The sequence below is a fragment of the Dryas octopetala genome, chromosome 2 (assembly GCF_963921425.1).
Source record: "Dryas octopetala chromosome 2, drDryOcto1.1, whole genome shotgun sequence".
NCBI classification, from domain to species: Eukaryota; Viridiplantae; Streptophyta; class Magnoliopsida; order Rosales; family Rosaceae; genus Dryas; species Dryas octopetala.
In genome coordinates this window covers 5,311,985-5,335,291 of record NC_141367.1, presented here as the reverse complement: position 1 = coordinate 5,335,291, position 23,307 = coordinate 5,311,985, and the positions used below count along the sequence as shown (strand labels likewise).

Genomic DNA, 23,307 nt, shown 5'->3' with positions numbered 1-23,307 from the left:
GGCAATTGTAGTCAACATAATGCTCTGACCAGTGACCACAATTACACACAACCCAGCCACCATCACTGCACCATGACCTCCACCCTTTGGGATGCCCTTGATATTATTCTGTGGAAGTTAAGTAATATGATAATACAATCAAAAGATAATAAATGATAGGATCCAAAAAACCCTCTATTTTAATATCAGCCCGAAAAATTGAGAGAAAAGAAAAAAGAAAAGAACACTCGATCCACAATGAGCAAGACCTGAAAATCACTAGCCGTTTAGAAGAATATATACACAATATTGTTGGGCAATGCCTTTACGCTTTTCTTAACCCTGCAAGCTAGAAATCAAAACCAAGTCTACAAGTTGGGCAATTCCAAGCACGAAGAATGCCCGAGACTTGATTCCCACTAAAGAATGTATGCATATGCTATCCATATATGTTCACAACAATTTTCATTAATTATGGAAATTTCATCCATTTAAACATAATTGTCACCATGGAAATCCCATTCCAAAACCCCTAGCAAAACACCCCAAATTTAACAATTAGGAACATCTAATAAAAAACTAAAGTATGCTAAGCCTTGACAAAGCTCCCTCATCCTAGCTTAACCAAATTTATATATTCACCTGAAAAACATTTTAGTAAAAAAGCTGTGCTCACACCTCAATATGAAAATTTAGTATGCATTAAAATCACAATGAACAATAGAGAATCAACATGCATCAGCTGTGGTTTAAGAATCAATGTACAGTGTATGATGTAATGCGACAAGAAACCGTTACAAATTTATCTGATATATGGGCTAAAGAAATTGACCTGTACTCCACAAGTCAAGATTGCATCAAGATATATGCTTGTTGGAAACAAAATTGGTAAGGAATGTCTCTAGGACATTGTGTTGTTATTTCTTTCATTTACCAAGGGTCTTAGGGGTATTTGGTACTGATCCAGTGTATAAACATCAAACATTGATCTGCTTATTCAGTTACTTTAGGATGGAGGAAAATTACAAATTAGGATTAACTTCACTATTTGAATATTTAATCAGTAAGCCCAAAGTTCCAAACCTATTACAATGAGACCTATTTAATTTATATAGGCAATATGACAATTACAACCTTAAGTTATTATAAGTTTAGCTATATAAATAATGAATTCCCAAGTTGCAATTTTGACAAATGAAAACAAAACAAAATAAACCTAATTTTTAAGCTGGTCATTATGCCTAAACTAAATACAAGCTTTCTTCTTGCATATGTCATCAAACATCATCCATGTTTTAAGTTATCTTGTTTTCTAGGAAAGTAAAAGGGTTGTCAGTAAGACAAAGAGGATGGACTTTGCAAGGGAATATGGATGCCTTTTCCTTGAATGTAGTGCAACACTCAAGGGAATGTAAAGCAATGCTTTTAGGAGCTTGTCTAAAAGGTATACAATATTAATGTTAGGTTCTATGTTTCTTCTCTTGGATTATCAAATGTCTTTTGTATGCGTTCACTAACAGTTGATGGGTACTGGTTCAGCTAATGGTTTGTTTTCTAGCTGTGTGCTTAGCCCTTACTTAATGGGTACTTTCGAGATGGCTGTTGCTACCACAATAATTTTATAATGCTTCATTTTCTTTTAACACCTTTGACACTACCGATGCTAGTTTATGATTTCCAGGCTTTCAGCCATTGTTTATACCAAAATTTCATTTATGGGATCAACATCAACTTGGATATGTGTTCATAGCAATATGATATCTGGCAAACACACTAAAATTTTGAAGATATCCTCAAGCTAGAATTAAAATCCAGTCTACAAGACTACAAAATAAAAATTTTGGTATAATTGGAGAAAGCAAAATACCATTAGATTATGCAGGGGTCCACCCATTGACAGATAAAACTGAATAAACGAGCTTAAAAAAACTAGGTTGAATGTTCAATGGTAACAGAGAGAACCTAACAGCAGCATTTCCATTTGCAGGTGTGGTTCCGCCACAATGATATACTAGGCCATAGATTTCATCTTCTTTTCCTCCATCTGCTGTAGCTCAACCAGTCTTTGAGCCCATGCTCTTTCCCTTGCCACAGCAGCCATCTTATTCTCAATTCTCTTAATATTCTTCTTCCTTTTAGCCTCCTGCAACTGAGCTTTCCTTTTCTTTTTTTCTGCCTGCACAAACTCATAACAGAGTCCATATAAAAGGAAAAAATAAAAATAAAAAACGTCATCTACAAAGAGGCTCAATAAACATTGAAGATCAATACATTATCTTCTGGCCCTACAAGTTAAGTTGACTAACATATAGAAAGATGATATTTATGTTTTCTTTTTATATATCTTGTATTTTATGCAAGTGGGAGGAATTAGAATTGCATCCCAACCTAAGGATCGTCCCAAGGCCAAGGCCAAAGTGTCTCCACTCCAATTGCAAAGGTTTCTCTAGCTCCCAACAGAAAGGGCAAAGGATGTAAGATTTTTTAAGGCAGATGGGAAGCATAATCCTTTATCTTTGGCACAGCATCCTATAATCAGTAACTAACTTCCTTATCAATGCAATTGTCACTGAAAGAAATTTTATGCTACTCCATTTAGAGAACTGTATCATCCAAAATGCAGGGAGCAAAAAACTTAAAATAATTTTATGCTTTCAAGCTAAATCATTTTTGTATTAGGAATACTTGCAAGCATTTCTTTTTCAAGCTACATCGTCGAAAATATAACTATGCTTAGTTAATGATTTCTATAGCATTATATTGCACAGTTCATTCTACTGTATCAAAGCTTCCTCATCCATCTACCCTATCAAAAACCATTTAACTGTGAGTAAATCAGTACTCCATATTCAAGCAAGAAAAAAAAACATGAGGGAGTGTTTGAATCATTATTTTGAACCTAAATGAGGTCCTCTCCTTGTTAAGCTATAACAGCTAAATGAAGGAGTAAGACAAATACTAGTTCAGCAAAGCATAAAGAAAGAACAAGTTCCAAGTTATCTTCATGAACGATGTGCTTCCATTTATAATTTGATAAAACATTCATATTTCCAAAACCATAATAGACAACAAAAGCCTAAAACATATTAAAGATATGCGTGAAGAAGTCCATGAACGATGTGCTTCCATTTATAATTTGATAAAACATTCATATTTCCAAAACCATAATAGACAACAAAAGCCTAAAACATATTAAAGATATGCGTGAAGAAGTCCATGAAATACGAACCAATATAAATGGACGCCTCTTTCCAAGTTATCTTCATGAACGATGTGCTTCCATTTATAATTTGATAAAACATTCATATTTCCAAAACCATAATAGACAACAAAAGCCAAAAACATATTAAAGATATGCGCGAAGAAGTCCATGAAATACGAACCAATATAAATGCACGCCTCTGCCTCATGCGTTTCTTCTCATTCCCTTCACACTTCCTTCATTGGGTCTATTGAGTACTATTGGTTCACCAGGAACATACTGAACACAAGCATATGGTCCTGCACACAAATAATAATAAAATCATTGTATATTCAAGCCAAATCTCTAACGAAATAATTTCCCCAAAACCCTAATCTCACAAATGGACATCAACAAACCAAGCATTGGCAGCACTCGATAAATTGATTAATATCCAAGAGGTTAAGTAATAGTATTAAATTTCCAATAGTATTAAATTGATTAATATCCAAGAGGTTAAGTAATAGTATTAAATTTCCAATAGTATTAAATTGATTAATATCCAAGAGGTTAAGTAATAGTATCAAATTTCCAAAAGTATTAAATTGATTAATATCAAAGAGGTTAAGCAATAGTATTAAATTTCCAATCATATCCAAGAGGTTAATTAATTAATAAGTGTACACCTAAAATTAGGAGGGTTTGGTGTAATATAATGAACCAACCTGGAGGTTTTACACTGGCCCTTTTTCGACGAGGCTTGTCTTCTGGTCGTCGTTTTGGAAAACGAGTGTCCGTCAAGCTGTGAATATGGTTTGAAATCGGTAAAAACCATGGAGCTTGGCCACCAGAAATGAAGCGGAGCTCAGGTTGAAAACTGGGAGCAAACGACTTCACGGAGCAAGTAGAGGCGTGGGACATTAGGGTACAGGATAGGGGTCGCACAATTGACCTTAGGGCTCCAAATCCCATCTCTTTTAATCGCAGAAAAATTGATTTCAACTTTAAGTGTTAATTAAGCTATGCTGTGTTTGTTTTAACAGTCTCAATCTGAAATCAAATTATCATGATGGTAAGGTCAAGAAAAAACGAACAACAACAAAAAGTTGATCACAAAATCAAATTAGAGAGCCATTGTCATCAGACAAATACCCATAAGTAAAAAACCAAGTATGATTTTAGTCATACAACTCAAATTTGTTAGATTCCATTCCAGCGGTGCAAATCAAGAATTCCTAGTTAAAGCACATATACCATTTGAACCAAACGGAAATCCCGCACTATAACACAAAACCTATATTAAAAACAATATTAAATTAAAAGAACCTCTAATCTATTTTCAGACATATTTTGAAATAATTTATTTCTTGAGTTCTTTAGAAATATTTGGTTATTTAAGACATTTAGATAATTTTTCCAAAGCGTAAGTTTTTCTTTAAAATTTTTCTAGGGTGTCCTCGGTAGAATTTAGGGTGTTCATACAATCTCACTATTGAAAAACGCATGGTTTTTAGTCCAAAAAATGAAAAATTTCAAATGTTGGGGGCATTTGTAACTCTACTATGCGTTTTGACACCCGGATTGAGTATCCACTGTCCATGGTCATGGAAATTCTTGTTAGCACATCATCGACCAACTCATTATCTGTTCTCTCCTTATGTCTCCAATAAGGGCCAAGGCCAACGCACGTAACATCTCCTTATAGTTCTCCAAGTACATGACATAAATAATTGAAACAATATCTAATATGCATCCGCAGAACGTTAAAAGACGCTACCACATCGCATGAGCCACTAACTACCACACAAAACTATGGAATCCCAAACTATTTGAACTGTACAATTCAAGACTCAATGTTAGACCCACAGTGCATCAGCACGCGCATCCAGTAGACTCTCAAATGGATGTTGAATTTAATTAAAATTAACTTCAACAGAGTAAAAATATGATAATTAAACTACACATAGTATAGCACACACCTTGAAGTGGATTCAAGGATGATTATTAGGAATACTTTACTAGTATTCATAAAAAAAATTTGTAGCTAAAATTTGACATAAAAAATTCATATATTTACTATCACATAAAAAAAAAATAAAAAGCAAGTAACTTCATTAAAAAAGGGAAAATTAAACAGTTAATCAGAATAAGTACAATTGATTTTTCTGTACTTAATATAAAAAAAAACTTATTTTAGTAAATTATTATTATGTTTTATTTAGACAAATATTTTATCAATTTTTTTATATGAAAATAAACTTTTTATGTACTCTAAGTTTATTTTATTAAGTATAAATTAGCGTATATATTAATATATTTATTCAATCAAGTACATTTAATTATTTTCTGAATGATACTGTAGTAATTTATTAACTCTAATTTTATTTTTGTTAAGGATAAAATCAATATACTACTTACTAAATATATATTAGAAGGAATGTTTGAATTTACGTTTACATTCCTATTTTTAGTATAATATAATTCATAACTATTTAGTCATACTATAGCATTAAGATGTAATCTACTCTAATTTTATTTTTTTATTTTTTATTGCAAATTTATTTTGTTAATATTATTATAGTAATATGTTATGTCACTCTCTGTATTTTTTTTTAATATCAATATAGTAATATACTGAGTTTTAAAAATATTGCACAACTAATCAAATATATTTAATATTCTTCTATCATTTGCATACACATGGTTAAAGAGATAGACAATACAAATATAACAAAGGATAATCAAAATGGTATACATATAAGCATATAGGAACAAAGTTTACTCCTAAGCCACTTAAATATCCAATTTACATTCAAGAATTAAAGAAGATCAAACCTCTCAAGAAAAAAAGTTTCAAATTATGACAACCTGCAAACAAGAACAACATAAAAAAGATTAACTCTTAGACCCCGAAACAAGTGCAGTAACCAAGAGAAATGGACAAAAGCTTTTCAAATCTTGCACAATGTGGCGATGTGGTAAGATTAATTGCAATGAAATATATATGTATGTCATAGAGCAAAGCTTTTATAATCATGCAGTATTCAAATTAAAATTCTATTTGTTATTGTAATGAGCTAGCTAGATTTCAACTATAAGCCACTTTACGTGGGCCTTTGGGATTCCTGAAGATCAGTGTTACAGGGTGTTTTCTCACAAGAGTCAACATCCATAATGAAGGCCACAATGCCTCCACATGATATTCTGTTTCAAAATTGAATCTGTGAGACGAATACTGCAAGTTACACACACAGTGAGTGACAGATTCATTCTGAGTATCATAGAAATTCCACTTTTCTGGATTCATATATGTATGCCATTGCTAGTTGAACAACTGGAATACACACAACAGATAGAGGGAGGAATATGAATATCAAATCTAGTTTCCTTTCATTAGTTAATATCTGCTGATTTGGACTAAAGCTTATCAGAACATGCTGATATCGCAGGTTGGCAACCAGAAATTTACACATCCATCTCTGGTTTGGTTCCATTAATGAAGTTTTATCCTGCTACTTTCATTGCAAGTTGCACATACAGAGAATTTCCTTTGTTTACTTTTTCACTTTTCAGCCTGGAACCTAATATCACTAAATTTTAATAGGAAAGAAAGACATAACAAGATCTATACTTTATATGGAACAAACTATATCAACAAGAAAAATTAAAACAGCAAAAAAAATGCAGCAAAGAAACAAGAAAACAGCCACCAGCATCATCATCAAGACAGAGAACCAAATTAAACAGAAAATAAAATCAAACCAAACAACAACAATGTAGACAAGGAATCACCAGAAATTGAAAAAAGCAATATTGAAAGAAAAAAAAATTTATGAAAATCACCAGAGATTGAGAGAGAGGGATCCCAGAGGCAGAGAGCGAGAGAGAGGCCGAGGTAATGAAAACCCTAAACCCTAAATGCAACTTGAAAACAAACTAAAAGCCACTGGGAATTAGAGAGAGGGACTGAGAACCCGAGCATGCGAGAAGGAATGGAAGAAGAAGGCAGCCGGAGAGAGAGGCTTCTGAAGTTCTGAGTTTCGGAACTCCAGCCCAGCCCATTATGCATGTTTCACCTCCAGCCCACTATGCATATGCCTCCCCTTAGCCCATTATGGGCTAAAACTAAAGCAACCAGATTTTAAGCTCTAGCATTAGCCCAATGTGGGTTGTACTCCAATGCTATAGCTATACCTTAACAATCTTACATTCTTAATATATTCATGTATATTCAAGGAATAAAATTTCGGGTTTCGAGGAAATTTTGATAGAAATTTCGATGGAAATTTCGACGAAAATTTCAAAGATTTTTAAATTTCGACAGAAATTAGACGGAAACGACGGAAATTACTATCAAAATACGAAAATTTTGAATGAAACTTTACCATATGTTTATTTAACATATTATCTACTACATTGATAAAAAACATTGAAGAAACCAAATTATATAGTAAGTTTCATGTGATATAAGATAAATATAATGGGCGCTAAAGGCAAATACTATTAAATAAAATTAGTATAATGAATAAATGAAATTAATATATTCTTTATATTTTATAATCTATACACTAAACCCTATATACTTTATAATCTATACTCAATATTGTTTAAGATATAATATAAGATATTAGGGTTTAGGCCCATTATGATATTTTTAATTATTTTTATATAAAAATGTATTAGAGTTTATTAGTTTAGGGTTTAAAAACAACTAAACGAAATCCTAAAATGGCCAAACGAAACCCCAAATCATTTTTTTTCCAATTGCCCAATAGTCCCAAACTCCAATAAAAAAAAAATCTGTTATTGTTTTTCTCTTTTTTCTTTTTTTTTCTTTTTTTTTTTCTTTCCTTCTTATTCTTCTCGTGACTTTCTTCTTTCTTCTCATTTCTCTCTCTCCCAGTCACTGTGTTGCAACTTGCATATATGATATATCTCTTCTCTCTCCTCCATCTCCCCTCTTTGCGTCAATCCTTCCCAGATATTTCTTCTCTTCCTCATCTCCCTCCCCATCTCTTCTCCCTTCTCTCTTCTCTCTCCCTCCCCAATTACACCGGTGGCTGGGTTTGCCGCTAGCAAGGATCTTTGCGTCAATCCTTTCCAGATCTTCCCTCTCTTCCTCCTCTCCCTCCCCATTTCTTCTCTCTTCTCACTCGTCTCTCTCCACCCTCCCCAATCATGCCAAGACAGACGAAGATCTATAAACTCCATGAAAAAGGGTTGGGTTTGTATTTCTCTGAGCGAAATTTCGCAAAATTTGAACATTTCGGCGAAATTCTCGCGAAATATTTATGGTTGTTTGATAAAATTTCGATACCTTCAAAAATCGAAATTTAACTCCTTGTGTATATTTTAATTATATAAAATGTATAACTTTGTGAAATAAAAATATGTACCCATAACTAATAATATTACCCAACATAATTTCATTTTTTTTCGGTACAATAGGGGCCAAAGCCCAAAAGAAAAAAAACTAACTAAACAACTACTAATCTAGGCCTAGCCAACCCAGCATGATCAACTCTAAGAATAGAAACCAAACACAAAGGAGGCCTAGAAAGCTCCACAAGACCTAACTCTTGCTGATAGCCCAACTGAGCAAGACAGTCAGTAGCCATATTCTTTTCCCTGTGAATATGAGATAAACCACAACTCCAATTAGCATTAAGCAACTTCTTACAATCCCGGACCATAAGACAAAAAGGATGATTAGAACTCACAGAGTCATTCAGCATATGAACAACAGCTTCTGAGTCAACTTCAACATGCAGACTACGAAAATCAAGACTCCAAGCAAAATTGAGACCTTGATGCAACGCCCAAAGTTCAACATGCAAAATGTACCAATGTTGGACATGAAGCCAGCAACTCAATCCCCGTTCCAATCTATAATCAAACCTCCATAACTTAAAAGGTTCTCACTCCCAACTTTAGAACCATCCACATTAAGTTTATAGAATCCAGTAGGAGGAGGCTTCTAAACCAAAAAGCGTGAACACATGGAGGTTTACTACTAGCAACAATGTTGGTTTTATACTAGTCAAAGGCATAGTTCACAATGCAAGCCACAAGGTTAGGAGGAAATCTAAAGCTTTGATCAAAAATAAAGTTATAACGCCATTTCCAAAGGAACCAAGCAGCCATAAAGAATAAAAGATACCAAGAAAAATTCAAATGACTAGGAGAAGATAAACGCATATTAGCTTCCAGCCATATATTGAAGCTACCAAACTTAGAAAGCTCTAAATGAACAGGTTGATGAAGAGACTCTCAGACCTTCTTAGCTGCAGTTCAATCAACCAACACATGAAATTGAGATTCAAGACCATTCCCACAAAGAGAACAACTAGAATCCTGCGTCATTTTCCTTTTAGCACGCTGCTCATTAGTGAGTAATTTACCCTGCAACACAATCCAAAGGAAAATTCTAACCTTAGGAGGTAGCTTAAGCTTCCAAAGATGAGACCAACAAGAATCGCCACCATTTACACCTCGAAAAAATTGCAGGAAATCAGACTTCACAATAAAATCCCCAGTGGGCAAATCATTCTAAATAATATAATCCATATCCTTAGGGTCTAATCTAGCAGGCAAAGAGAGAATCTGACGGACCACAACTTGAGGAACCATACCTTCCAACTTTCCAATATCCCAACTAGAATTAGTAAGAAAATTAGAGACTTTACAAGAACCCTCCTTCATAGAATCGGGAGAAAAAGCCAACTCAGAGAGAAGAACCCCACCAACCCATAAATTCTTCCAAAACTCAATAGAATGGCCATTACCAACTCTCCATTTAATACCCTTCCTAAGAACAACAAACTCTTTAGATATACTTCTCCAAGTTGGAAAAACATCATTCCACTGACCATCATTGAGAATAGTCTGCTCACCAGATTTCAGGTACTTCTTTTCAGACAAGTCTGCCCAAAAGCCCTTCATCTCTCTTCAACAACCTCCAACCGACTTTGGCAAGGAGAGCTTTATTCATTAAACTAGATCTCTTAACACCTAAACCATCAAGCACCTTAGGATAACTCACTTTATACCAATTCACCAAGTGAGTCCTAGATTGCCCTTGAACATTACCCCACAAAAACTTTTTGTTAATCTTATCCAGGTCATAACAAGTAGCAGTAGGAAGAGCCACAGTTTGCATGGTATAAATGGGCAAGGTTGAAATCACAGCATTGATAAGGGTAAGACGACCTGTCATAGAGAGAGCATCTTACTTTTCAAAGCAGTCAGCTTCTTTTGAACATTATCCACAACATACTAATAGGTATCTTTGGACACCCTCTTATGGATGAGAGGGACACCAAGATACTTACCAAGAGATTGGGATACATTCGAGGCACAAATCTGACTAATAGTATTAACCACTTTGTGATCAGTATTGGGAGAAATATGTAATTTGGACTTGTCGAAGTTAACCAACTAACAAGACTTAGCACAAAATTGATCCACACATTTTTAAATGATTATGGCTTGCCTTGTAGTCGCTTTAGCAAAAATGAGCAAGTCATCAGCAAAAAAAAAAAATGTGAGAGATACAAGGACCACCTCGAGAGACTTGAATAGGCTTCCACCTCTTAGATGTAACTTCAGCATTAATAATATGACTAAGCTTCTCCATTCCCAAAACAAAGAGATAAAGAGATAAAGGATCTCCTTGCCTTAGGCCACACCCAAGGGTAAAGCAATTTGTAAGTTCACCATTCACAACAACTCTATATCTCACAGAAGTAACACAGCTCATGATAAGTTGAAGAAAAGTCTCATGAATACCAACTTCTTGTAAACACCTTCAATAAAAGACCAACTCATTCGATCATAGGCTTTGGACAAATCAATTTTCCAAGCCATAAAGCCGCCCTTACCTTTACCTTTCTTGAACTTATTAAGTACCTCATGAGCAATGATGATGTTATCGGTAATATGCCTAGCTCCCAGGAACAAAACTAACTTGATTAGGACTGACAACCTTCTCCATAATAGGCCTTAGCTTATTAACCAAAATTTTAGCAACTACTTTATAAATAATAGTACAGAGGCTAACGGGTCTAATTTGAGTCATAAGACTAGGATTAGGCACCTTGGGGGAGAAGGGTAATCAAGGTATCATTCAACCCATCAAGAATGAATCCAGACCTAAAGCACTGAAAGACAATAGCCAAAACATCAGGCTTACAATCATTCCAAAACTTTCGAAAAAACAAAGCAGGATAACCATTAATCCCAAGAGCTTTGAGAGGCCTAATAGAAAAAACATTGTTTCTCACATCCTCTTCCACAATATTACTATTCAAGAGTCTAATATCCTCCTCACAAAATGCTGGGAAAAGATTGGGAAACTCAAACATAGAATAATTCCCACCTCTATCAGAAAAAAGAGCAACAAAATAATCAACAACCAACTTTTGTAAATCAGACTTACTCTCTTTCCACTCACCAACATCATCCTTAAGTCTTTCAATACGATTTTTCCTTCTTCGAATAAAAGTAGGCAAGTGAAAAAACTTGGTGTTCCTATCACCATCTTTAAGCCAAGAAATTCTAGACTTTTGCTTCCATAACATAGCCTCTTGGTCAAGAATCTGCAAATACTCATGAGACAGGTCCCGTTCCAAATTAATGAGAAAGGGGGAATCACATAAGTCTTCAAGTGTTCCAAATTAATGAGAAAGGGGGATCGCCGCCTCCTTTGCTGAGTTTGCTCTCTGTCTCAACTCTCAATCCCTCTCACTCTCTCAGTCTCAGCCTCTCTCCATCATCACCATTATCATCGAAACGATGAAACCCCATCATCACAATTCACCATTTGATGGTCTGACCATCTCACCATCATCACCGATTCACCGTCTCACTCAAACCTCATCATCACCATCTGAGTGATCTGACCATCATCACCGAAACCCCACAATCACCATCTCGCCCAAACCATCTCACCAAACCACCCCCAAATCCGATCGAACCCATCAACCCAACCTCTTTCCAGAAAGCAAGCCAAACCCTTAAACCACCACCAAACTCTGATCAATTAATGATCAAATCGAGATCTAAGCTGCAATCAGATAGTTGATAGAGCACTATCGCTCAGACAGTCCGAGCACCACCGCAACGCCACCTCCGCACCAGCGACTCCACTGCAAGCTCCCTGCCAGTCTGTCTTCCTCTGCATGTAAGTCATTTTCCTTGCCAATGATTTGGCTGAAGTTTTGTTATAGATTGTTTATTTTATTAACATTTTAATTCTGTTTTTTTCCTTTTTTTAATTATGTGTCGTGTGAGTGGCAAATGCTGGTAGTTTGATTTGCTAGTAGTGTTATTTGCTGTGATTTGTTGATTTAGGACTTGTGTTAGGATGTCTACTCAGCCAGAGTCTAATGTAATCAAAATCCATGAATCTATTGGTTCCCCCCCATCCACACGCCAATCTAATTATGTTCCTAAAAGTAGTAGAAGTGAAGTGTGAAACTGATTTGAAAAAGTTGTTGAAATTAAAAATGGTAAATTTGTTACAAAAGCAAAATGTGCAATCTATGGAAAAAAAAAATTAAATGGTAGTTCTTCAATTGGTACTACTCATTTAGGTCGTCATTATAAGAAACATCTTGAAAGCCAAAATGTTAATATTGGTAATCAAATGTTGTTGGTAATTTGTCAAATTTTGTTTATAAAGAGGAAAATGCTCAAAAAGAAGTTGTTGATTTTATAGTTAGGGCAGAATTACCTTTTACTTTTGTGGAAAAATATGATTTTAAAAGAATGATTCAAAGAGGCTTTACTCCACAATATAAAGGTACTTCTGCCACAACTTGTAAAAGGGATGTTATGAAACTGTTTGTTGAAGGAAAATCTCAATTGCTGTCTTATTTTGAAAAATATAAAGGCATAATTTGTTTGACTTTTGATGTTTGGTTTTCTAGACAAAAAAATTAGTTTTATGTCACTAACTGCTCACTTCATTGATGCTAACTGAAATTTAAAATGATTGAGTTTCCACACAGTGGACAGTCACTTGCAACTCATATACATGAGGAACTCAACTATTGGCGTATCCATAATAAATTTTTTTCAATTACACTAGATAATGCTTCAAATAATGATGTGGTTGATGAATTCCTGCCTTTATATCTTATGATTGATGATATGCCTAGACAAATGTTTCATATACGTTGTTGTGCTCATGTTATGAACCTAATTGTGCAAGATGGTTTAGCTATTTTAGGTCATTCTATTGATAAAATTGTTGAAATTGTGCGTAGTTTGAATATTTCAAACAAGAGACATGAAATTTAGAAAAAATGTTGTGTTGATGTTCGTTTGGATAGGAGAAACATAGACAATGATGTTCCTCATAGGTGGAATTCCACATATGCACTGTTAGAAGTAGCCATTCAATATAAAGCTGTCTTGCATAGATATGTTCAGACAATAAATCAATCAACTAGAAGTTTTACTTTACCGATTCCATCTTAACATGATTGGCTTGTTGCTCAGTTTGTTTGTGGTTTTTTAAAGACTTTTGATTATTCAACAAAAATATTATCTGGTGTGTATTATCATACTTCTAGTCGTGTGCTGACTTTTTTGATTGATATTCATTGTGCATTTCAATCATATACTCATGTTGATGCATTTGAAACTGCTATGGTTGCAATGAAAAGTAAATTTGATAAATATTGGGCAACTTTCCCTAAACTGTTTTGTTTTGCTACTGTTATGGATCCTAGGTTTAAAATTTGGGCAATTAGCGAGTGGTTAAATGTTATTGGTTGTGAGGAAGATGACATTAAAGTAAAAGTAGATGAAATTAAGTCTTCTATGTTTAAATTGTATGACCATTACAAGTCTAATATGCCTGCTGCATCATCACAAAACTCTACTGAAACCACAACTAATTCTCAAAGTACTGTTTCTGGTAGTAGTACTAGTTATGCCCCAATTTCTATTTCTACCTTTCAAAACAGTGCTATGAGAGCCTTGAAAATGGAAAATGTTCAATCCTCTGTTTATTCTATTTCTGATTTGCAATACTATCTTGATGCACTAGTTTTAGATGATGTTGATGAAACTGCATTTTATGTTTTGGGATGATGGAAATCACATGATACACAATATCATGTGCTTTCCATCATGGCTCGTGATTTGTTAATTGTTTCAGCTTCAACTGTTGCATCCGAATCTGCTTTTAGTGTAGGTGGTAGAGTGATATCAGAGAAGAAGGCTAGCTTGAGTCCGAACACTATAGAAGCACTAATCTGCGTCAAAGATTGATGCTTAGCTGAAGCAAGAATGCAAGAGGGTGCTCAAGAGGAGGATTAGGCAGAAGATCTAATGAACATCAAGCTATCAAGACCTGAATTTGTTGAAGAAGAGACCCTTTTCCCTGCTGCATCATCAACCTATACCCCTTCTCATGCTGCATCATATATCGACTTGAATTTATTTTTTCAGTTTTGGTTTGTAATTTGTAAACTCCATAAGGAGTTAAGCACCTTAGCACCATAACTGCATACCATTACTATTATTATAATTAAATCATTACAATTTTAGTTTTGAGGGTTGTGTATGTGCCAACCTAGTTGGGATGTACATATGAAATGCAAGTGATAGATAGGTGTGTAGGTGTCAACCTAGTTGGGATGTACATATTCTATAGTGATGCATTTCCCCCTCTATTAAATTTTGTGTTGAATTATGACTTGTGAGTTGTGACATTTCAAAATTTTGATTTAATTCTGGGCAAATTTTTATAGTTAAAACTGACATAAATTAGGCAAGTTGAGAATCTAAAAAGGCTCAATTTGGGCCGTCTATTCAAACCAAACCCCGCCCAGCCCGACCCGAAAGCCCTGTTGGGCTCCTTTAAGCCAGGCCCGAGCCCGAAAGATTAGGGCCAGGCTGGCACCTAGCGTTGCATGCTTATTTAAATTGACATGCATTTGCATTTCATGAACTTATTCATGGTTAAATATGAAATATAATGTTGTACAATACATTATCATGTTAAACCTGAGATCTATATGTATATTGATGTTGTCCTTCGATTACAACATGTGTTTATATGTATATGATTATGAATATTTATGTTGGAATTGAGTATGATTATACCTCAATATAACTTGTTTTAGTATCTCTTAAGATATGCCTAAACTGTTTGGTTTCTTGTTAGTATACTTGATTTTTCTTGAGCAAGTTTTGGCAAAGATTAATTGATGACTTTAATGAACACTATTTTGCTATTGAATAACTATATTGAAAAACTTGAGTTGTTTTAGACTAGTTGAGTGTGTGATCAGTTGTTTTGGTGATACTCACTCCTACACAGTTTGTTAATTTGCAGGAAACCCTTAGGAAAGAAACATGGTTAGTTTTGTGGAACTATCAGATTCTGAAGGATGGAGATGTGATAGCTGGAAAGATAGTGCCCATAGCTCTGACATTCCCTCACCACCCACATCAATATATTGAAGTGATGAGGAAGAGGATCCCATCATGGATGAGTGTGTTAATGCCTTATACTTTTATTTTACCTTTCTTATCTTAGTTTGAGAAATCTGTTGGATGACATTACTAAGGATTAAATTGGCTCATTTACTACTTTTCTCATTTACTGTTTAATCTCATTTGTTATTTATTTGGTTTTGGTACATTTATAAAAATTGTTGCTCATGCCTTGTGAGTGAGACAAGGATTAACGATAGTAACCTTGGAGGGACAATTTAGTAATTTCACACCCGAACTTGAGAGTGTGACACGTGGCAAGTGGGGCCGGCTTCCCATTTGTTCGGAAGCCCATTTAATTTTCCCTTAAACCCAATTATTTGTTTTGAACCCTAGTGAGTAACTTCAAACTCACAATTAAATGCCCAATTACTTGGAGCCTTAACTGAGCCCAACTACCTAGTATTAGTCTTAAATTGAGCCCAAGAATTTTTCCTTGAACTCAGTCCACGTTGGTTAGAATTACCTAGAGGCTTATTTTTATTTTATTCTTAATTATTTCAAAACCCCAATTAAGACCAACACAAAGCCCATAACACGCTATTAAAAGCCTGAGTTCAGACTTCACCACCCACACAAGCTACAGACCCCTCATCTTCCACCTTCTCTCTTTGTGTTTTAGGTTCTGGAATTTTCTCTCCAACCAAACACATCCGAACCAAAGGAGAAAGCCACAGAGAATTAAACAACAAAGGTCTTACCAAACCCTAACTCACTGAAAGCCCAAAGCTTTAGACTCACACCAGAAAAAAAAAAAAAATATCCAAGCTTTGTTAGCCATGGTGTAGAATTCGAGTTATAGTACGTGAAACTTTTGACCCCTCCTTTACTTTCTCAACATCCAACCAACGAGAAATCTTTCTAGAAGAAGTCTGAGTGGTGAGAACTACACTCAAATCTGGTAATGCAACCAAACCCGAGCCTCATACCTTCAAGCCTTTGGTTTTCACAATCAAGTTGCACCATTTTTGTCACTGACCCTTTTTGTCTTTTACAAAACCTGTTTGCATGTTGAATCTAAGCAGAAAGAGTTCGAACCCTGGTAAGACCTGAGATCAAGACCTCTCTTTCCTTTAATTTTCACTCTAGCCAACATGATTCAACCTTGTTGTCATTGGTCTACAACATGCAAGGTCACCTTTGAAGTTTTGGGAAGGAAATGACTGACCCCCTTGCTTTCAGATTTGAAGGACTGATTCACATCTTAGTTAAAGAGTAAGTGTAAACCAGACCTTGAGCTAATGCTACCTTATATGTGTTTGTTTTGGTACTAACCTGGATTTTGTGTGGGCAGTCTTTGAGAACCCCCAAGGGAGAAGTTTTTCGAAGCTTGCATGTTGGAAAGTTTTTGATTGTCTCACAAAACGAGCTGCACTTTGAGTAAGGAAACTCTTAGTGATTTGTGAACCCAGGGTTTTACCTGTGATTGATTACATTTTGGGCATGCATGCTTGTTTGGTTTGGTAGATAGGTCATCGATTTTAAGTTCTTACATAAAACTCTCATTTTCTGGTTTTTGTAATTCCTGACCCCGAAATACTATTTTTGAAAACTATACTGATTGACAAAGATTTCGACCTGATTTTTTGTATGCACAAACTAGACATCCTAACGGTCATTTTAAGACCAAGAACACCTAAATCGGACCTTTGATGAATTAGTTATGAATTTTTCAAGCTAACCCTGAATTTCTGAAACCTGACAATAACAATTTCTTTTTTTGCATGTCTAAGTTTTCGAGTCTCCCTTGTGTTCTAGTGATTTTAACCTAAATTGAGGTTGATGGGATGATGTTACCTATTTTGATTAGTTTTCTTATATTAGATCATGTGGTTTGAGGTTTTTAGACATTAGTCACTCCACCTTTGAATTTGGAGAATGAACGTTGCTCCCAAATCACAGGTTGGATTGATTGGCAAAACTGTACTGATCTACAACTCCAAACCACTTGATAATTTTTGTGAGTGACCCTCTACAAGTCTAAAATCATCCCACCAATTTTCAAAGCTTTTGGACTGTTACTTATTTTTCTAAAAATCCAAGACTACACCCTGCTCCAATGATCCTATTTATTGGTAGTCAGCTACTCTCTAATTCTTTCCTTTTTGAAACTCATCCAGTTGACCACCTGTGTTATTTACATCATTATAAATTTGTTTTAAAGTTCATCTAGCATTCATAAAATGTTTTCACTATTTGGATTGCTTATTTGGTGTCTAGGATAATTCTAGCTTGCCAAACAAGTGTGCCAACTCGGAAAAACCCCATTCTTGAACTTGGTTGTGACTTGCTGTGTTTTGTGTACTGTTACAGGGGCCTTGTTAGTTTCTTAAGAGTTTTGGAGTTTGAGGGCAGCTACTTGAGAAGGTAGGAGGCTTGTCCAAGTTAATTTTCTAGAAAATAACAATTGGAGGTTTTGCATGTGCTTGTGCATGATTGGTTGTGTGTGTGTACATTGTGATTGTGATACTTGTAGCCATAGTGGTTAATTGTTGTGAAATCTGGAACCTACAAGCTTAATACTTGCCTAATTTCTATTTGTAAACTCTAGTTTAAACTATATGATCCATAACTGGTTAGATTAAAGGCCTAAACGCCTAGAGAAGATTATGTGATATTTGATGATTAAAAGGAATATAATTATCGGATTAGAGTCACTCTATAATTCAAAGGTGATTTATCATGTTTGCTTTGCAACCAGCCAGCTTGATTAATGAATTATTTTTCATCATTTAACCTAATTAAATATCGTAATGAGGCTTATAAATCTCCTTTGAACTACTTGTGTGACTTATATTTCACTATGTGAAAATCCTTGTATCATTTATATGATTAATGGCTATTGATGAAAACCCTTAACTATGTGATGGTTTCGGGTTGATAATGTTGTTATATGTTGAATACTTAAATTGATTTTGAGCATGTGCATTCCTACATAGACTTGAATTTGGCATAGGTTGATGCTAGTGGAATATGCATTCATGCATCATAATTATTCTCATTGAGTATTTGTGAAACTAATGAGAATTCAGTATTTGGACACCTAGTCTTAGAACAAGGGGTTGTGTGAGCGACCTTGAGTTAATTTTGATTCCCTAAACCACAATGGAAAACCCAGTGAGCAATCGGCCCCCTGGTCAGCTCCCCAGGTTCGGTCAGAACGTACTAGGATAGTACTGACCGTGTGGATATATTTTATTTGGTAATATATTGGGTTTGCGACCGTGGAAGTACCAAGGGTCGTGAGGGCCGTTCTTATCATTAATCGTGAGGGTTGTGATGGTACTGCGGTACAGGCTATGGTAATTCACTGTTATTTAATAGGTTATAGTATATGCTTCTGCGGATTGGCAAAGGTACGCGTGCATGAGATATCTGTTGCATGCATCTCTGACATAATTTGCCATGTAAGTACAAAATGACATGTTTTACATGATGAACCTAATATGGTATGTTATCTTGTGATTTATGACGCTTATGCACGAAATGTGATCTATGGTGTGAAACCTTGTTTAGGTATGGTTGTGTTTGAACGACTTTGCTTGTTAAGTAAGATAAAACTTGAAACTTGTGTGAACACGTTTTGAGTCGGGTGAGCCGAGCAAAGGATCTGATGTTTTGTGATGCTCACCCTTACATAGATTTTGCAGGTTTGGCATTATGGTGATACTAGTGGAGATTTCTGACAATGAGACATTGCGTACTTCGACGACAATCGGATATTCGAGTTCCAGTAGTTCCTTCATGAGTGAGTGAGTACCGAACCAAGTATCTTAGACTCTTGTATTTATCTTTCGTTTGTCTTTGGCTCATTAGTGTTATAAATGTTTGGCTTACTTGAGGTTTATCATTTGCAAGACTATTCTCGGGGGTGTGTCGGATTAACCCCGGATTACTTAACTTGTAATTTGGCTATCTTACCTAAGTTGACCAAGTTACTTAGATACTAGATTTTGTCTAAATTGATTGTTAATAAATCAACTCGGGCCTAATATTAATAAATGAATTAGAAACACACCTTCTAATGGACTCACTGTTTAGTGAACGTTCCGCTAGATAACTCTGCCTATCTTTTTTGTACAAGGGTAGAATGGTAAACTTAAGGCTCGACTTTTCAGTTAATGTGAGTTTGAGGCATCGGGGGTGACGGTCAAGTTCATGTTAATTGAAAAGTACGCTGGCTGCCACGAGCTCAATTCCCCTAGGCCCAGAATTGGGCCGTGACAGGTATGCCCCCATCTATGTACATAAGTCATTTTCTTGTAGACGTTGAATCCACAAAATAAGGCACATGTTTCTTTAGAAACACAAGGGCTGCGTTTGTGCAATTCCTATGGACACATTGGCGATGAAAAAAATGATATTTGACGACGCAATATATATATGTTCGTCTCAGTACGTAAACGACCACAAAACTGGCTGATGTATTGGCAACGAAACTGGCGATGACACAGTTTTGACGACTCAATTTTCATGACCTATAGTGTTTAACAATGAATTATCTAATTTTAATGACAAAATGTGATTTTTATTGTAGTGAAGTGCTTCAAGAAACAAAATGTTCTGTCACCAAATGTGATTTTTCTTGTAAATTCAAGGTTCATAACTGGAAATCTACCTAAATAAAAAATTCAGCTGAAACCCAATCTATTTTCGTGCGTGCGCATGGAAGTCAGAAACAGGTTACCGAGTGCTCGACAAGATGCCAATGGCTCAGCACACCGAGCGTTCGATACTCTTGCTAAGAGCTTGGCGGATGTAGAAGCATCCTCCATGTCATGTGTGACCGTAACATGCACCACGTGACATAACAATGTGGTGTTACCAATTAAATTAAATTATAACCTGTGTATAATAATTAATTTTTAAAACCTTAAATCCTAAAAATACTCTTAAAATTTGTACATGTGTTATAATTTAAGTGGATTGGTCACATAAAATAATTTTTCCATCTACATCTGCAAGTTTTAGAAATTTGAGTTTCAAAATTATTTAAATAAATTTTATATGTTTTTAAATAAATCTTGAAAATCAAATAAATCTCTTATAACAACAATTAAGTTCTAGAAATTTCCAAGGTAACTTAGAAAAATTTTCGAGATCCCACAATTCAACTTCCTTGTAGAGTCTCTTAAATCCAAAATTAAATAAATATTCAAAATTCTAGTGAAATTTGTGTTGGGTTGTTACATAGGGTCCCCATGACCTCATCATGCTTACTCTTATGATTTCATTCACTCATTAAAATCTATTTTCTAGCCCTTGGATTTTTTTAATGCTAGCCATTAATTTGAATTTCAAATTTCATTTTAATCTCACCTTTAGGATCAAAAGACTCGCAGTCCAGTTCCCCCAGCTTTCTCCCTTCTCGACCAGATGAAGGAGATATGAATTCAATTCAGGCGGGTAAGGGATCAAAAGACATCTTCATTTTTCACCATTCATCTTCACCTACAATTTTGTCTTGCAGTGAAAGATGTGTTTCCAAATTTTCCACTTTTTCTCTTTTCCTATTTTTATTTACAATTTTCAAATGCTTATTTGAAACTTGCACCTATCTCATTGTGACCTAGGGCTTCTAAGTTCTAAATTATTGTACAACTCAAGATGATCCATATCTTGTTTCAAGCATCATTTGCTATCCACCATTTTTCACAGTTGGAATTGGCCATTTTCTCTATCTTTTTATCCAACTTGACTATTTTTTGTACTCACATATTGTCTTTATAATAATATGTTTGAAGTTATTTACTTTTGTGACTATATGTTATGATATTTGTTATAAAAACCAATGAAACCATTATAGAGAAAATGAGATGTTTTGGTGCCCAAAATGTGCAGCCTTAGTTCATTTTTGAGGAAGAAGGATCTTGTAAAACAACAATTGAGTTGAGTTTGCTATTTATTGGTGAGATACTATTAAAAATGGGATTAGAAAATGGTCTAATGATGGCGTCCCAGCTTGGTTTACTTGTAAAAGTGCTTCATCGTGTGTGTATTTTTTTAAGGAGTATTTGGGCATTTGATATAATAAATAGGGATACTTTAAGAAGTTTAAAAAAATTCATTAAAAGAGCCCAAATGCTTCTTGTTTTGGAGTGACATTACTTTTAGAAGGTGCTTTTTCTAAAACCACTTCAAATGTTTTTTTAATTGACTCAAAGCATTTTTAATTTTTTTTACTAAATTCAATTATATTTGGGTGTGGCTATTCAGACCCAAATTTTTGATCAGTAGCCCTAGCACACTTTATGCATCTAACTAAAAATTAGAAATTATAAAAATTGATTAGTATTCCCAACAAGTTTTCCCAAATTATCCTTACTAAAACCCAACACCTCATCTAACCTATTCTACTTTCTATACCCAACATAAACATGTACCCAACTTCATCTCCACCACCACCACCAAAAAGTGAGATCCAATTGCACCGTCACCGAATAATACCAAGGATGACCACCACCACCACCACCACCACCAAATCAATACCACACCCAGTCAAATTTTTTATGAATCAAATCATAATCTCCACTCAGACGCTTCACTAGGTATCAAACTCATGAGAGCTTATGCTAGCTGCTTGTGAAGAACTTAGAATCACACGCTATGTATTTGATAAAATTCCTGTCAAGAATGCCGTCTTTTTTAATGTCATGATCATAAGCTATGTGAACAACCATTTGTACCACGATGCTCTTGTTGTTTACAAAACTATGTCTGGCAATGGGTTTGATCTTGATTATTATACATACCCTTGTGTCCTAAATGGGTTAGATAATTAATTTGGGGGTCGGAATGCAAATCCATGGTGCTCTCGTGAAAGCTGGGATTGACGTGAATCTGTTTGTTGAGAATGGTTTGATTGCCATGTATGGGAAATGCGGTTGTTTAGTGGAGGCTCGGATGAGATGTTGTGCAGAGGTGTGGTTTCTTGTAATTCTATGGTTGCTTGGTATGCACAAAATGAACGATTCAACGATGCATTAGAAGTTTGTAGGGAAATGAAGGCATTCAGGCTTAAACCAAATGCCGGTACCATGCATGCATGGCAAGCTTATTCCCAGCTGTGACCAACACTTCACTAGACAATGTTTTGTATGTTACAGAGATGTTTATGCTCTGACAAAAAAAAAGGGTGATTTTTATGCAATTGGCTAAAAAGAGTTTGGTTTCATGGAATGTGATGATAGCAGTATATGTTAAAAATTCAATGTCGGGTGAAGCAAATGTTAGTGTAGTGGGGTTTAGTGTTTGTTAAAGAGGAGAGGTGTGTAGAGATGTTGGAGAGATGAGTGAAGATGTTGGGTATACAAAGCTGTTGGGTATATCGATGATGTTGGGTATAATTTAAGTTAAATATTTTTTAAATTTTAAATTAAATGTTTGTCCTTAACAGTCAATTTATATTAATTAAATTTCATTAAATTGTGAGAAATACTAATAAAAAAGTTGGATCCGAATAATAGCACCTTTTTTTTTCTAATATTTTATTTGTAGAAGTGTTTTGGCTCTCTTAGAAGTATCAATAATAAACTTTATTTTTGAGATCTTTCGAATATTGTAGAGAAAATATCAATAATAATAGTTAGTCGGTAATTTTATAACTTTTAATATTTTTATTTTGTAAATGGTAGAGA

The 23,307-nt window shown here is 34.9% G+C and overlaps 1 pseudogene across 1 annotated transcript; it reads right to left on the bottom strand.

The window, feature by feature from the left end:
• Positions 1–1,520: 1,520 nt before the first annotated feature.
• LOC147292671 (uncharacterized) lies at positions 1,521–7,163 on the bottom strand (annotated as a pseudogene). The gene is made up of 5 exons (XR_015120525.1): positions 7,004–7,163; positions 5,996–6,028; positions 3,886–4,210; positions 3,363–3,480; positions 1,521–2,155 (listed from the first exon to the last, which is right to left on the bottom strand). The product of XR_015120525.1 is annotated as an uncharacterized LOC147292671 (transcript).
• Positions 7,164–23,307: the final 16,144 nt, after the last annotated feature.